This window comes from Pyrus communis, chromosome 16, assembly GCF_041283825.1.
Source record: "Pyrus communis isolate YQ-2024b chromosome 16, ASM4128382v1, whole genome shotgun sequence".
In the NCBI taxonomy this organism is placed as follows: Eukaryota; Viridiplantae; Streptophyta; class Magnoliopsida; order Rosales; family Rosaceae; genus Pyrus; species Pyrus communis.
The window spans coordinates 24,770,422-24,788,547 of NC_142580.1; positions in this window are offsets into that span (position 1 = coordinate 24,770,422).

The following is an 18,126-nucleotide window of genomic DNA, read 5'->3' on the forward strand; positions in this document are numbered from 1 at the left end:
TGTTTCTTTGATTTCAAAGTAATGAGGAACTAATCCCCCTTTAGCTAGGGGGTGATTCGAAACTATGTTTATACTTGCAATATGAATTGATTAACTTTCGTTGGAATTTCATAAGTTGTGGATTCAATTTGTTTAACCGTTTGATTGATAACTTATTTATGTATGTTTATTGAGAATGCGCGCTTAATTTTCATGCATGAATATGACGTTAGAATATATGTGAGTTTCACCTAATCGTTATGAACTTATATTCACAAGTAGTGGAGGTTGCTTATAAACAATCGCGTTAAATGAATTCTTGGCACGAGTTTCATGCTCATCATAGTAACGAATGCCTCGTCAACACTTATAGTTTTCAAAGAACTTAATGATTCTTGCTTGTATCTCTATTATGCAATTCATGTAGGGAACTTGTGAGGAATGCTTTGGGTTGTCGTATGCAATCATCCAATTCATTAACTTAAGGAAAACTTGACGGTTAATTTAAGCGGACCTAATTAACTTGGAGTGTTGAGAATTAATGATTTATTGAAATGCAATTGGAAATCGTTTTATTATGCAAGTATAACATGTATGGAGATGAACCCCTTAGCTAGCATTCATCCATTCAATTCCATCACATTCATATTTACATTCTGTCTAGTTTATTAACTTGTTTCATTATTTCAATTTTCGTGAGCTTCCCATCTCTCCCCTTATAATCCAAACACCATTTTTCCATTCCCCTTCCACTTCTCCACCACTCCTCTTCCATTCCACACTTCCATCCCCCAAACCAATTATCCCTAGACCTTATGCTACAATAAAGAGGAAGAGAAGAGAGCCTAAACGTTCATACAATTCAAGTTTGAGTTGTTGGAATGTTTAGGCGTTTCTTTGATTTCAATTCTTTTTGTTTTGTATGAGGAACCAAGAACCCCTTGGCTATTCCATCATCCATATTTTCATCATATTCATATTTACATTCTGTCTAGTTTATTAACTTGTTTCGTTATTTCAATTTTTGTCAAATCAAACCCCCCCTTTACTTTCCTGTTCTTTAGTGCTTAGAATCTGTTTAGTTTATGTTTTAAAGTATTTTTTTGTTTTTGGTTTGTCTTAGTGTTTTAAACTTTAATTTTGCATTCTTTGAGTCTAGTTTAGTGTTTTAAACTTTATTTTACGTTTTTGAGTCAGTTTCCAAGAGATTTGCAATCCCTCCTAATCCCCGGTCCAGAACGATCCCTACTTATACATATACTACAATTTGACAAAAAGAGGGTTTAATTTGTGCGCGTATAAATCTCGCATCAAATTTTGGCGCCGTTGCCGGGGAGTAGCAACTTTGCTAATCCCTTGGTTCTTTTCTTTTTTTTTTGGTTTAGTTGTTTTCGTTTTAGTTTCTAACTTAGTGTTGTTTTCTTTATTTGTTGTTACTTTTGATATTTGATTTAGTTCTCTTTCTTTGATTTTAGGTACTAGAGAAGTAAGATATGGATTTTGCTAGCATTCAAGCTCAATTGGCAAATCTTACTTCTAAATTGTCGCCGTATGCCGAAAGGACCACAATGCAGAGTGTCCCTACATTTGGTGCTTCATATAGGCAAGGATTTCAAGCCAATCAATGTCCACAAAGAGATTGGAGGGATCATTCAAACTCTATATGGTGGGAAGATCAACAAGTTCAACGTGAAGCATATTGGCAACCATATGAGGAGTTCTATTCAAGACCTATGCAGCCACCACAACTTCATATGCAATATGCTCAATTAAATTCAAGTTCGCCAATAGATTATATTCAAATTCTTAATGAAATAAATTCTTTGGCGCAGGGGTCACAAAATCAAGCCAAGGAGGCTCAACAAGAAGCATATTGGCAACCATATGAGGAGTTCAATACAACACCTATGCAGCCACCACAACCTCCCCCACAACAATTCCAATCAAGTTCAAGTATGTCCATGGATAATGATAAAAAATTTCAATTACTAACCTCTTTGACGCAGGACGAACAAAATCAAGACAAGAAGTTGGGTAAATTGGACGAGCAATTTGGGCAGATTATGGAGTTCATGAAACAAATTCAAGAGCAAAGTGAACTCTCCAACTCAACTATTGAAAACTCAAAGGAAGATTTTGAAATCCATAATGCTATCACTTTGGGAAGTGCTATGGAGGTTGGAGCTGACCTAAAAATGTCCAAACATAGCCTAGAAGTGGATGAAGAGCTGCTAATTGAGGAGGAGGAAGAAGACATGCACACGGCAAGGGTAGAACAACCCTTGCCGCAGCCCCCTAAGCCCTCTAAACCACCCACCACCAGTAAGGACGTCCCAATTCCATGTTATTCTGATGTTATTCCACCCAATGTCCCTTTTCCTAGCAGGTTTTTGATTCCCAACCAAGAAGAGAGTAAAAAGGACATCGTGGAAGCCTTCCCAAAGGAGCAAAATGCTATTCAAATTCTTGGTGCAACACAGCAAGTTTTAGATGGTGTTGAATTCTTCAAAGAACTTTGTACACCAAGAAGAATGATTCAAGAGAAGGTAGTGGTTGGAGAAGATGTAGAAGGCATCAAAAAGGACATATTTGAAACCACAATTCCCAAGGAAGTTGGATTTTATGACACGGGACAAATCATAACTTTCGAAGGGGTGTTTATTCTGGAGTTCATTTTGGAGCACACAGGTAAGCCGCCTCCCCGAATTTCAATTTTCTTTTATACTAACATGTGGTTAATGATTCAGGCACCCAATCTGGAATTTAAACTATTACCGGATCATTTCAAGTATCACCGCCCATTCAAAGATAAATTCCATGCCGTTTGATTTTATTTATGTAAAAAAAAAAAAAAAAAAAAAAAAAAAAAGATACTAAACATGGAGAAAGGTGGAGCTTCACAAAGGTTGTTTACGTGAAGCCCCACTACGAGGCGCAGAAGCGGAAGGCGCAGAAGCGGGAGGCATAGAAGCGGGAGGCATCGGAGCGGAAGCCATCGGAGCGGGAGGCATCGGAGCTAGAGCATTCCAGGCCTCAATACTTGGCCAAGCGCTGGATGACCCAGGAAAAAGGTGCCTTTGGAGATAAGACGCAAGCCTTTGACGGTCATTGTGAATTCGACCCTCAGATTCTTGCAGCTCATCAAGCTTCCTCTTCATGCCCGACGAATAGTTATTTGCAAGCACATGCAAACTTCTATTCTCATACTTAAGCTGCTGGATCTCCTGCTTGAGATTTTCCACCTCTGCCATCAATGATTCCACCTGACGGGAGCGGGCAAGCAGGCGTTGGCCCATGTTGGACACAGAACTCGCACACTGAACACTAAGTGCGAGGGACTCTTGAACGGCCAACTCATCGGACCGTCCTGACAGCAGCCTACTATCTTTTGGAGTGAGGAGGTTCCTAGCTACTATTGTAGCTGTTGTGGCGTCCTGCATCACAGAGTCTTCACCTGAAAGAGGACCGTTAGAAGATAAAAAAGAAGGACGCCATACATTACCTTGACGGGGCGCAACCGGATCGCTGCTGAGACTCAAATCTAAGCTAAGGTTCGATGAGTTTGCCATTTTTTTTCAAAAGTGTTCAAACAGAATGGGTGGATGGAGTTAAATTTCGAAGGGCCGGAGACGATTTTCAAGAATGGGAATTCTTCAGAGTGTGTTTGTGGCGGTGATCGATACCTCAATAAGAAGCCAAGGCGACGCGTCCACCGATTCAAAAAGCCGGAATTTCCGGCGTAATTTAGGCGACGCTTTCTCAGCTTTTCAGAAGACGTGTTCAACTTTGTCAAAAGAGTTCTTCTTTTCAGACAACACGTGGAGGCCATCATCGCAACTACACATCTTTAGCCGACAAGCGCAAAGTTCGGCGACGCTTTCTCAGCTTTTCAGAAGACGCGTGCAGCTTTGTCAAAAGGAGCCGCATCAGCACTACCACGTGTCGTTCAGAAAGCGAAGGGGCGTCGTTCAGAAATCGAAGGGGCGCCTGCTCAGAAATCGAAGAGGCGTATTCAGAGATCGAAGAGGCGCCACTATTTCAAAAAGCCGGAATTGCGGGATCAAAACGTTTGTCGACAAGGGTAAAAAGTACCACCACTTGATATTATCTCTATATATGTCGACCTTCGTCTTTTATGGCAGGGCAAACCTGAAGAAAATGCCCAACTCTCCCTCACCTCTGAGGGCGCACTCCCAGCAAAGCCTTTCGAAATACTCAATTTTTTATTCTTCCCCAAAGATGATACCAGATGCCTGGAGTAAAGATGACCCAGGAGGAAATACATGTGCTGATTCATGCACCGCTTCTTCAAAAGCAAAGGTATCTCATATCATCAAGGTCAAAAGCAAAAGTATCTCATATCATGCTCTTTCCCTGTCTTTTTCTTTGTCCTTGTTCTTACTCGCATGGCAAAGTAAAAGAAGCAATCAGCCGGCACTTGGAGTCAATCTTCCGATCTGGAGCCAACTGCCTGGAACCTATTCCTGATTGCTTACCTAGCGTTGCTCTCGAGTAGTCATCTTCAACGGTTGATACACTTCCGGAGAAGGGACCACTTCTGCAAAGGGGAGCGAGTAAGGCAAGTGAAAATGATACATTGAAGCATGTGGAGACAAACTTAGGCTGAGTTATCCTCCAACCCTTTTCAATACGAATTGGAAAGATTGAACAAAGAAACAGACCAAAGGAGTAAGCTCAGACCTTCGGAGGAGACCAAAAGAACCATCCTGCTGCCCAGTTCAAGAAGTAGCACAAAGGAAAATCAACGATGGGCAGAAACCAGTTCAAGAGTAACCCTGTGGAATCACAAAGATCAAAGCCTCAATGCAATTACCAAGGAGAAGATGGAATTTACACTCTATAACCAGATTTGCGTCTCTAAACTCTTCTCTTTGTTAATTACATTATGCCATGTTTAATATGTTTAGTTGCTTTTTGTGTGTTTACTTATGTTTTGTGTGAATCTATGCTTAAAACATTGAGGACAATGTTTGATTTAAGTGTGGGGGGGGGGGGGGGTAACTAAAGTATTTTGATGCAAATTCGTAGGGTTTTATCCACCATAACTTCTAATGTTGTTCCTTGCTGTTTTAAGGTGTTTTTAAGTTGTTTTAGAGTGTTTTAGTGTGTTTTGTTTTATAATTCGAAAATCCCATAAAAATTTGAAAAATTGTTTTGAAAAACCCAAAAAGAGTTGTTTTAAAAGTCGTTTTTGTGTGTTTGTGTCTTAGGGTACCTTCCAACACAATGATAAGGATTTGGTTTATAATTGCATGACGGTTAGAAAGTGTTATAAACATAGAGAAAAGTTTGATTTACTCTTGGTATATGCTTGGTTATGGTTATAATGTATGACTTGACATGCAATCATAAAAGAAAAATTCGTTTTTGTAACATGCTTGAAGGAAGAAACTCAAACAAACGCTACATCCCTGTGAGACTCGAGCCATTACTTTCTATGGAGAGTTATTTTCTGTGATTCTTTATTTTCTAAAGTTGTTGCATGATCTCATTATTCCTTGCTTGGTTGCTACTTAGAATGCAATTGTATCATGATAGAACTAAATGCTAGAACTCATGCCCATTTCATTCAAAGCATGTTATTGATTTGCATAACACATATTCAAGAAGAAGTTGTGTAGTGACCACCACCATAGCCAAATAGCCTTACTTCCCATACTTCATATATGTTGTAAGTTTTAACCCCGTTGAGCCTTGTTTAGCCTTTATTCTTTGTTTACCCACATTTTCCTCACCTAGCCTAGTTTAGGACAATCCCCACCCTTGTTCTTAAAAGATAGTGAGCATGACTTAATTGAATTCCTTTTGAGTTACATTATGAAAGAAAATAAGTGTGGGGGAGAGAATGTTTAAGTGTTGATGTTTTGAGATTCAAAAGAAAAGAAAAAAAAAAGAGAAAAGAAAGAAAGAAAGAAAGAAAAAAAAAAAGAGCTTGAAAAAAAAAAAAAAAAAAAAAAAAAAAAAATGAAAGAATAAGTGATTGAAGAAAGGTTCCAAAACACCAATTCTGGGCGTAAATTGTCTAAATTCTCCCTTTTTGTTCAAAAGTTGAGTTTTCATTCAAAAGTGAATTCTAAGTTGATTCAAATGCTTTGCTCACTATTTCTTTAAAAACCTTTGTTTTCCATATCCCTTCTTTGTTATCCACATACCCCAAGCCCCGTTACAACCCTTGACTTCTATCTTCAGTGTTGTGTATTTCAATTTGTGGAGTTTGAACTTGGTATGAGCATATGGTATCACTGGTTCTCGCGTCTAAGTAGTAGCATTCCATTCATGAGATCATATCTAAACATGCTTATTAACTCCAGAAATTGCTTCCTTTGAAATACATATATGTGAGTGTTCGTTTTTATGATTACATCAATCTTCTCACATATAACTAGTTTAGGGTGTGTAGTCAGAAAATCTGTGTGAAAAACGAGAGCATATCTTGTAAGGAATTGAGCAAATTCTCTAAGGCATGTTACTACATTCAAAATATAGTTTTAAATGCTTAATTGTGAATTAGTATGTGGTGACTATGATTAAGAATGTACTTAAGTGTCAAGATGGCTAAAATCTGTGGGAATAATGATTTTTAACTTGTCTTGTGCATTGGAAATCCGTGAGACGATTGTTGGAAGGTGTAGGTTGTGTTTTGTTCGTTTTGTCTAGTTTCGTGTTCTTTTGTTTTGTTTTGCTCGAGGACTAGCAAAATATAAGTGTGGGGGTATTTGATAGGAGCATATTCATGCGACTTAAATAGCTTGTTCTCGTACATTTACGTTATGTTTCTTTAGTTATTTTAGTACTTTAAGCTATTTTCGTGTGTTTGTAGGTCCAAAGGGCTAAAGGAGCAAAAAGATGCATTTTGGAGACTTTTGGAGCACTTTTGGGCTAAGGACGGATAGCTTATGCTTGAAGCCAAAGTGTTGGACGAAATTGAAGACCGAATTGGAGCCAAAGTGTTGGAACCTTGTTCTCTTTAGTTTTAGGACATTTAAACCTTTCCTAATCCCAATCATGCCATGCATAACACACATCCATTCTAACACATTGTCATTGAACATGCATTTCCTTCATTAGTTAACCCACATGCACTTATCACTTATCATCACCACATATCATATCACTTAATCACTTATCACTTATCATCACCACTTATCCACTTATCATATCATAACCACATATCATATCACTTATCACTTATCACTTATCACTTAACATAACATCCACCTACTTCACCTACAACATCCACCTACTTCACCTACAACATCCACCCACTTCACCTACAACATCCACCCACTTCACCTACAACATCCACCTACTTCACCTACAACATCCACCCACTTCACCTACAACATCCACCTACTTCACCTACAACATCCACTTCACCTACAACATCCACCTACTTCACCTACAACATCCACCTACTTCACCTACAAATGACATAGCCATATGTTCCCTCCACTACTCCTATAAATACCCTTGCATTCATTCATTCATGAATCTCTCCATTTCACACACCACAACTAACACAAACACTTCCCCTTAGAATCCAAAACCGTGAGTCCCCATTCCACCATTCCTCATCCATTTCCATAATTCCCCAAACCTCACCTTAGACCTTGTGCTACAACAACGAGGAAGATAAGAGGGCCTAAACGTTCATACAATTCAAGTTTGAGTTGTTGGAATGTATAGGTGTTTCTTTGATTTCAAAGTTTAAATTCAATTCTCTTTGTTTTGTACGTATGAGGAATGGAAGAGAAGAATGCCTAAACGTTCATACAATTCAAGTTTGAGTTGTTGGAATGTTTAGGTGTTTCTTTGATTTCAAAGTAATGAGGAACTAATCCCCCTTTAGCTAGGGGGTGATTCGAAACTATGTTTATACTTGCAATATGAATTGATTAACTTTCGTTGGAATTTCATAAGTTGTGGATTCAATTTGTTTAACCGTTTGATTGATAACTTATTTATGTATGTTTATTGAGAATGCGCGCTTAATTTTCATGCATGAATATGACGTTAGAATATATGTGAGTTTCACCTAATCGTTATGAACTTATATTCACAAGTAGTGGAGGTTGCTTATAAACAATCGCGTTAAATGAATTCTTGGCACGAGTTTCATGCTCATCATAGTAACGAATGCCTCGTCAACACTTATAGTTTTCATAATACTTAATGATCTTTGATGGTGTCTTTATTGTGCTGTTCACGTAAAGGACTTTTGGAGAATGTGGTGAATTGCGTTGCGCTAACCCATCCAATTCATTAACTTAAGGAAAACTTGACGGTTAATTTAAGCGGACCTAATTAACCCGGGGCGTTGAGTTTCATAATTTATCGAATGACCAACTGAGAATCAATCTTGTATGCAAGTGTAACATGTGTGGAGAAGAACCCCTTGGCTATTCCATCATCCATATTTTCATCATATTCATATTTACATTCTGTCTAGTTTATTAACTTGTTTCGTTATTTCAATTTTTGTCAAATCAAACCCCCCCTTTACTTTTCTGTTCTTTAGTGCTTAGAATCTGTTTAGTTTATGTTTTAAAGTATTTTTTTTGTTTTTGGTTTGTCTTAGTGTTTTAAACTTTAATTTTGCATTCTTTGAGTCTAGTTTAGTGTTTTAAACTTTATTTTACGTTTTTGAGTCAGTTTCCAAGAGATTTGCAATCCCTCCTAATCCCCGGTCCAGAACGATCCCTACTTATACATATACTACAATTTGACAAAAAGAGGGTTTAATTTGTGCGCGTATAAATCTCGCATCAATCATCCACAGACGGACGGACAGTCCGAGAGAACTATTCAGACCTTGGAAGATATGCTACGAGCTTCGGTGCTACAGTTCAGTGATGTTTGGCACCAGCGGTTAGATTTGATGGAATTTGCTTACAACAACAGTTTCCATTCGAGTATTGGCATGGCGCCATTTGAAGCTTTGTATGGTAGATCTTGTCGCACTCTGTTATGTTGGTCAGAGGTTGGCGAAAGAGTCTTAGTGGGCCTGGAGATTGTCGAGGAGACTACTCAAAATGTTCAAGTAATTAGGTCTAACTTGAAAGCAGCTCAGGATAGGCAGAAAAGTTTAGCAGATCGGCATGCTACGGACAGAGTGTATAAGGTCGGAGATTGGGTATTTTTGAAGCTTTCACCGTGGAGAGGTGTTGTGCGGTTTGGAAAGAAGGGGAAGTTGAGTCCCAGGTACATTGGACCATACATGGTCACAAAAAGAGTTGGTGAGGTAGCTTACAGATTGGAGTTGCCTCTGGAGTTGGCTAAAGTGCATAACGTTTTTCACGTGTCTATGCTCCGACATTATGTTGCTGATTCGTCGCATGTGATACCTCCTCAACCGTTAGAGATTAATCCAGATTTGACGTATGACGAGGAACCGTTAACGATCTTAGATTGGAAAGAGAAGGTTCTGAGGAACAAGACGGTGAATTTAGTGAAAGTTTTGTGGAGGAATCACTCGGTTGAAGAAGCTACATGGGAGACAGAAGATCGAATGAGGAATTTGTATCCTAGATTGTTCTTCGATCACTAGGGGTTATATGTGATTGTTTTGAATTTCGGGATGAAATTCTATTAAGGTGGGTAGGTTGTAACATCCCGTCCCGAAACTAACGAAACATACATTTGAAATTACAATTTTACCCCCTAGTTCGTTACTTTACGTGTAGTTTTGTGTTGTGTGGTGTTGTAGGACCACACACACACTCATACCCTCTCTTTCTCTCCCGGGATTCCCTCCCTCTTTCCCTCACTTTTTGTCTCTCTCTGTCTCTCTCTCTCTCTCTCTCTCTCCCCGAGTTCTTCTTCTTCTTCTTCATTCTACATACGGACACACACACAAACATACTCAAATCTTCATCAATCAAGAAACCAAGACCACCCTCGTGCTCGTGAGGCTGAGAGGAGTCCAGTGGTACCATTTTCAGGTAGGAACTCCGACGTTTTCACGTCGATTTCACGAGCTCAGTTTTAGTTACTGTTCATGCAAATTTAATTTACTTAGTTTTTGGACATTTGAAGCTTATAGTTGTGTTTGTGAGGTTCCCAGGAGCTTGGGAGTAGCTCGTTGGGTGAGTTTGGACGTTGGGATCGTCCTGTTCAAAGTTGGCCGAACTTGGATTGTTGTTGCAGGTATGATCTAGTGAGTTTTAGCTTGTAAAAGTGGTCTAACGTTGTTCTACTAGTCCTAAGCTTCATTTTGGCGTTTGAATCATGAAAATTGGTTGAAAAACGAAGGAGAAAACTAAGTTTGAATTTTTCCCAGTTTTCCGGCGCCGTCGCCGGCGCCGGAGTCTCGCCGGAGAAGAAAGGAGAATATTCCGTTAAGTTTGACGGAATATTCCTAACGGCAGTGACGGCGTCAGTTAAGTTTAACAGAATATTCCGTCAGTTTAACGGAATATTCCTGACGGCGTCAGTTGACGCCGTCAGTGTGCATGGCACGTGGCCGCGCGTGGGGGGCGCGTAGGTCCGTGCCTATTCAGGCGCGTGGGGGTGCGTGCGGGGTCCAAAAATTATTTTAAAAATATGGGTGTGATCCTGAGGTTGTGTAGAGCACGTTGGTATATTCATTTGTCCAATTTGAGCAATGTATGAGAAGTTATTACGAGAAGTTGGTTAGGTGCTTTTAAATTAACGTTTTTGTAGCTTTTTCGCGTATAGGTGATACGTATTCCGAGGACGAGCGTACACACTCGAGGCAGGGGGGCTACGACCCTTCCACTTATCAGTGAGTGGGCTTTTGTTTTCCGTATATACCTATATACATTTAAATTCCCAGAAATAGATTAAAAAGAGTAATTGATTTATGCCATGCATTTTATTATTATCGCTTATGCATCATCACATGCATTAGTAGCGGCATACATTTATATATGTGTATTTGGTGCTGTGGACGCACAGGTAAGTGCCAGGTAAGTGGTATTCATGTTTGTATGCAGTAATAGTTTGAGATGTTTAGAGAGCTCATAATCTGCACCCCCGGTGTTAGTGCTCCCGCCCGGAGTTAGGGGCATAGCCTTCACGTGTATGTTCACCCGCACCGCATGCTCGCCTTGGATCCAAGTTAGGTGCAAAGCCTGTCGTACAGACCACATTAGGTGGTTCCGACTTGTAGGTGACCCGCGATTTATCGCCCAGCTTCACGTGATCGTAGCACTAGAGCATACATATATATATTACACCAAGCTTGTCGTACAGACCACGTTAGGTGGTTCCGACTCGTGTGCAGATTCAGATATTGAGTTGAGATTGGAGCTCTATATGTAGCCGTACAGGTCACGTTAGGTGACTCCCGGCTGCCAGATTATATGTTATTGATGTGAATTACGCTTGAGCATTTACATTTGATTATGAGATTCCGTTATGGCATATTCTCGAGCATGAATGGCATATTTGGAGCATGAATGGCATATTTTGGAGCATGATTGGCATATCTATACATACGTATATATGTTCATTTTCTGGGAAGTATACAGGTTTTACGGCGAGGGGTTAGAATGTATTTTGCTAAAGAGTTTTCAAAGAGCTTTGTTTTTGCCCACTCACGCTTTTGTTTTTGCGCCCCTCCAGGTTCTAGTGGTCTAGCAAGTTCAGTGGTTTTTCCCAGAGGGCGTCCCGGCATTTCTGACAGACACTCACCATTGTAGGGTCACCTTCGGGTGTATTTATGTCGCAACTTTCCTTTTTGACTGCTGTAGACTTGCTCTGAAATTGTGTCTCACATACGCTAGCACTTGTTTTAGTACTTTGTATGCTAGTTTTTAATTATTCGTACTTTTATATTACTATCTTTATAGCTTCCGCACGCGCACATGGCTACGTCACCTTCGTGTGACGGCCAGCACGCCCTGATCTCGATCGGGGTGTGTTAGAAAGGCCCAAGCATTGGTTGTAGCGTCGAAGTTTGTTTTGGCGTTGAATCAAGAACACCCATTTCTAGGGTTTCCGATGGTGTGAGGCCAATTTCAGGTGCTTCCCGGCCAAATTGAACTTCGGCCCAGGTATGAAAGTTGTTCCCCTTGTTGTGTTCTATAAGTCCGTAAAAATTTGGTAATTTTTGGAGTTCTTCAGAAAATTGGATTTCCGTTCGTCGGAAACTGCCACCTGCGACTACGCGTGGCCAATGGGCCGATGCTGCCTTTTTAAGTAGATTTCGATATTCTGAATTCATTTCTGGGTATCCATTTGATGTGTTTCTATTGCTAAATATGGTATTGAATATTTCCTCTACTTGAATATTTTAGGAAATGGATTAAAAATGAAAGGTGAACTACGAATGGCTTGATCCCTATTGAGGGTAGGTAGGCAGTCTAACAAGAAGTTAGATGCAGCCATAAAATAATTGAGATTAACCTTTTGTTGAAAATTTGTCTTAGAAAAGGAATTGGGTGATTAGTTTAAAAATAAATCTTAGGGTTTAATTTCTTTGGGCTTACCATAGTAATTATCTTCCAAATTAAGAAATTGGGTTGTTACAAATGGTATCAGAGCAAATGATCCCACCTTACAATGTGAGATAATATTGATGGTTGTGGATGTGAATTGTGAAGTGTATTGATATTGCACTATTTCATAAGTTCTTGACTAATGATGAATTTATGTGAAATGCCTATATTGTGAATCACTATGAAGTGAATTGAATTGAGTAGGAGTAGAAAATTTTAAAATGTCATATTTTATGCATAGCTTTAAGAATGAGCGTTTGGTTTAAAGTTCCAGATTAATCTTGAATGGAGTTGATATTATGTTATGTATTATGAAAAATTTGAATGTTAGGATGATTGTGAAATTGAGACAAGTAGATGGAAAAGTTGTATTATACCTATGCAATTGAGAAATATTGATTTGGACGGAAATGGCTCGAGGATGATGAATTGGGTGAAAATGACCGAGGATGATGAATTGGGCGAAAGGGCCCATGGATGTTGATTAGGGCGGAAAAGGCCCGTGAATGTTGACTTGGGCAAAAAGGCCTGTGGATGTCGATTTGGGCTTGATAGCCCGTGGAATTGGAGGAATGTCTAATTGGGCAAAATGGTCCGTGGATGTGGATTTGGGCAGAATGACCCATAGAAAGTGGAAAAGTGGTTGAATGGGCATAAAAACCTAGTGTTTCCGGGAGAAAAGCTCTGTGTGTGGGCTGTGAGAATGAGTTATCAATGGGATGTGTGGAAAGGTATAATTGATGGGTATATTACGATTCTTTCCAAACTACTAGTCACATGTTGGAACAGAAAGAAAATCGTGGTAAAATCTTTGTTTGACCAATGATGATTATGCTTAGGAATTCTTTATATTTGCATGGCCAATGATAATGATGGATGAAAATTTTAATATTTATGAAAGTCATGGTGGTGTATCGAATGGGAATGAAATTATAAACTGTGGTTATGATTTGACCATTATAATTGGAATGGTGAAAAGACCATGAAGATTTCTTTTCATTTATTATTGGTGGACGTGAATGAAAATATGGAATGAGATTTTGAGTTCATTTAATATAAACGTTTTCCTAGTTAAATTTTTATGTTTGATGAAAAGAATTGATGGGGAAATTTTATAATTACAAATTCGATTGTTTTGGTTGCCATAGTTATGAGTTGTCATTGTTAGATTTGATACTGCGAACAAAACTGATGACGAGCACACATTCTTGTGGCTTGGTGATTAATAAGGGTTTAGTTATGTTGGCCAATGGAGTTGTAATATATTTAAATTTCTCTTCCTTGGTTGATGAAATGTGAATAGTACTTTAGAAGTGCGAGTCACTCATTTATTTGATCTTTGGCTGCACCTTAAAGCAATTTAAAAGAGAATCAATTGAAAGAAAGATTTGGAAGAAAAAAAAAATTCTGATGTTTGGTATCACTCATGAGTGCAGTTAGAAATTTTGAGGTAGAATTGTTGTAATGGTGATGTATAGCCAATGATGGTACGTGATGTGAAAATTAACTCGACACATAAATTAAACCCTAATGTCAACAATTGTAGTATATATGTAAGTAGGGATCATTCTAGACTGGGAATTAACTAGGGATGCTAATCAACACAAATAAGACTTAAAAACACTAGATTAGACTTTATAGACTCAAAACTGACTCAAAACACTCAAAACAGCAACAAACAATAAAAAAGACTCAATTCTAGACCTAACAAGTGATTTTTACGAAAATAAGACTTAACTTGACTCAAGAGACTAAAAGAAAACAGATTCTGACTCAAATAACAAGACTCAATGGAAGGGGAATTGTTTTTGATGAATTTAAAACTTAAAACAGAAACTTTGCATAAAACACTTTATAAAAAACAATTTGGTGAATTGAAAAAGGTGAAAGGCTAGTTAGAAGGTCCTTCTCCACACATGACATATGCATACAAACCAATTTCCAGATATAATTCCTTTAGACTATGAATGATAACATCCCAAGTTAACCGTGATAGCACAAATTAACCATCAGATTTTCCTTAACTCATTGAATTGGATGGAATACGCATCGCAACCAAGTTATCCTTATCAAGTTCCCTAACTATGAAAAGCATGATGGAATGACATATCGAAGGTCATTAAGTTCTTTGAAAACCATAAGTATTGACGAGGCATTCGTAACTATGAAAAGCATGATACTCATACCAAAGATTTACTTAACACAATCATGACTAGTGACTTCCACTACTTGTGAATATAAGTTCATAACGATTAGGTGAAACTCCCTTATACTCTAGCATCAAATTCATGCATGCAAATTAAGTGTGACCCTTAATGAACATACATAAACAAGTTTTGATAACTCAGATAAGCAAATCACATTCAAGACTCAAGAAACAATAACTGGATGTAATCAATTCATATAAAACATATAATCATGGCTTCGAATTCACCTCTAACTATAAAGAAATTAGTTCCTCATGTTCATCATAATTGAAAACCAAATTAAAATAAACATCAAACTAAAATTAAGGATAGAAAGAACCCAGAAATGCTCCACACTCCATTGGCAAGCACGGCTCCCTTTGGATGGCAGATTGCATGGCGCAAGTCCTTCCCTCCTTCCTTCCTTGCTGCGGCACTAGAGAGAATTATATGTAAGTGGTGTGAATTGTGGTGTGAGATGGCTGAATGAATGAGTGCTTGAATGAGTGAATGGATGGATAAGGGTGGTGGTTGATTTATGCGGCAAAATGTAGTATTTATAGGCTAGGGTTTTGCACAATTTCTGAAAGGAAAAGGATGGCACAATCCTAGGGGAAAAGGACTAGGGTTTGGTAGAAACCAAGGGGGAAAAGGTTAGGAACCTGTGGCAAGGATTTAGGCCTTCTAGAAAGGGTATTATGGCAGGTTTTTAGGGGCTAAGGGGTGCGGCACCAATGTAGGAGAAGGATAGAGCTTCTAGAACCTAATATTTAGGTGAATTAATTTAAAATTAAGTCATCTTTGCAGCTGGAATTAAGGTGGAACAAGATTAGGTTAGGATAAGATAAGATAAGGTTGGATAAGGTTTGGATAATGTTCCATGTTTCTTGCTCTTTCCTTATCTTCTTTGTCTTGAACTTGTTTCTCCAGATTTGTAGCATGTTCCTAGCCTCTTTTGACTTCAAATTCGTCCATCCACCTTGCTCCATATGCAAGCTATCCATTCCAAGCCCAAAAATACTCCAAAATGCACTTTCTTGCCTCTTTTGCCATTTAAACCTACAAACACACAAAAATAGCTTAAATCAGTATAATAAATAGAAACTAACTATGTAAATGCAAGAAAACAAGCTAACTAAATCGCATAAATATGCTCCTATCAGTACGTGGTTTACCAATGATTGTGGTTGTCACATCCCTGCCTGGGACGGATCACTTCTCGGGCCCGCTCCACCACCGTAGCACGATATTGTCCGCTTTGGGCTTACCATTCCCTCACGGTTTTGTTTTTGGGAACTCACGAGCAACTTCCCAGTGGGTCACCCATCATGAGATTGCTCTAGCCCCCTTCTCGCTTAACTTCGGAATTCCTATCGAACCCGAAGCCAGTGAGCTCCCAAAAGGCCTCATGCTAGGTAGGGATGGGAATATACATATAAGGATCACTCCCCTAGGCGATGTGGGATGTCACAGTGGTTATTATGCTAGTATTTATCTAGCCAATGGTAGATGTGGTTTGAGATTCTGGTATTTATTTAGCCGATAAGAATTATGGCTTGATGTTTGATATTATTTTTGCCAATGTGTATGGCTAGAAATTCTGATATTTATTCTGCCAATGAATGTGGCTGGGAATCTGAGAATGTGGGTGAGAATCACAATTATTAATCGTTGGTTGCTTATTTTTGGAGACTGAATAAAATCGTGGACTGAGATTATGATTTTATTCACCATTAAAGGAATGGTGGGAATAGTTCTAATTCCTTTTCATAACTCGATGGTTGAAATCTTGGGGACGAGATTTATTTTAACGGGGGGTGAATGTAATACCCTGAAAATTTAAATATATGAATTAAATATTCATAATTATGAATATGTGGAGAAATCCGAAAATCAATCGATTTATGGTTATGAAAATTTAATCGAGAAATTTTAAAATTTGTTATGGGAGATTATTATAATTTATGTCGTAAAATTTATCGATAAGTGGAAAAGACGAAAATGACCCTATTGTATTAAACGGGATTCTTCGTGGACATATTTGATCATTTCATGATTTTTCAAATTTCTTTACATATTTGGGTAGTACTCGTCGATTCGAACGCGTGGGGTGCAAACAGAATGTAATTTGGAGTTATAATGAATAAATTAGAGACGTTTTAGTTGAAAAAAAAAAAGAAAAAAAAAAGAAAGAAGAAGCTGCCGGATGGCAGCAAGAGAGAGGGGAAAATAGAGAGTTACGGGAGAGAAAAGGAGAAGGGAGGGCCAACCAAGAAGGGAGGAAAGGAGGGGAAATGAGGGAGAAGAGGAATAGGGAACTGGCTTCCCTTTTGACCCGCTGACCCGACCTGGTCGTATCTCCCTCATCCGACTTCCATTTTGGGTGATCTTGGTGTCCATGGAAAGCTCTTGGTGAGCCCAACATCCTTGTGGTGTTAGATTTTTAAATTTCTAACCCAATTTTACAAATCGAAGCCACAAAGTTCCGGTTTGTCCGGTGGATTTCACCCTTTTTCGGTGATTCCGACAACGATTACCGTTGATCCCCACCATCAATAGACTCCCCTCAATCCCAGGAGAAAGGCCCAAGCATTGGTTGTAGGTCAAAGTTTGTTTTGGCGTTGAATCAAGAACACCCATTTCTAGGGTTTCCGATGGTGCAGGCCAATTTCAGGTGCTTCCCAGCCGAATTGGACTTCGGCCCAGGTATGAAAGTTGTTCCCCTTTGTTGTGTTCTACAAGTTTGTAAAATTAGGTAATTTTTGGAGTTCGTCAGAAAATTGGGTTTCTGTTCGCTAGAAACCGCCACCTACGGCAACGCATGGCCAATGGGCCGATGCTGCCCTTTTATGCAGATTTCGATATTCTAAATTTGTTTTTGGGTATCCATTTGATGTGTTTCAATTGCTAAGTGTGATATTGAATATTTCCTCCATTTGAATATTTTAGGAAATGGATTAAAAATGAAAGGTGAACTACGAATGGCTTAATCCCTATTGATGGTATGTAGGCAGTCTAATAAGAAGTTAGATGTAGCCATAAAATAATTGAGATTAATCTTCAATTAAAAATTTGTCTAAGTAAAGGAATTAGGTGATTAGTTTAAAAATACATCTTAGGGTTTAATTTCTTTGGGCCTACCATAGTAATTATCTTTCGAATTAAGAAATTGGATCATCACATAATGGTTTTAAACAAACCCCTCAACCTTCATAGTATGCATGGATTGATTGGCCATAGTTCCATTAAAAGCATATTCACTTAACATATTGTGCAATTGAGGAATCATTTCATCTTCATCCACAGAGATATCATCATCCACCTCTACCACATCCATCATTAACAACTACTTACAGTAGCACTTATGTCCTCTCACCCATTTTTCATCATAGAAACAACACTCACCTCTCTCTCTCTCTCTCTCTCTCTCTCTCTCTCTTTCTTTGCACTTCATCAGGAGACAACTTCTTCACAAGTAG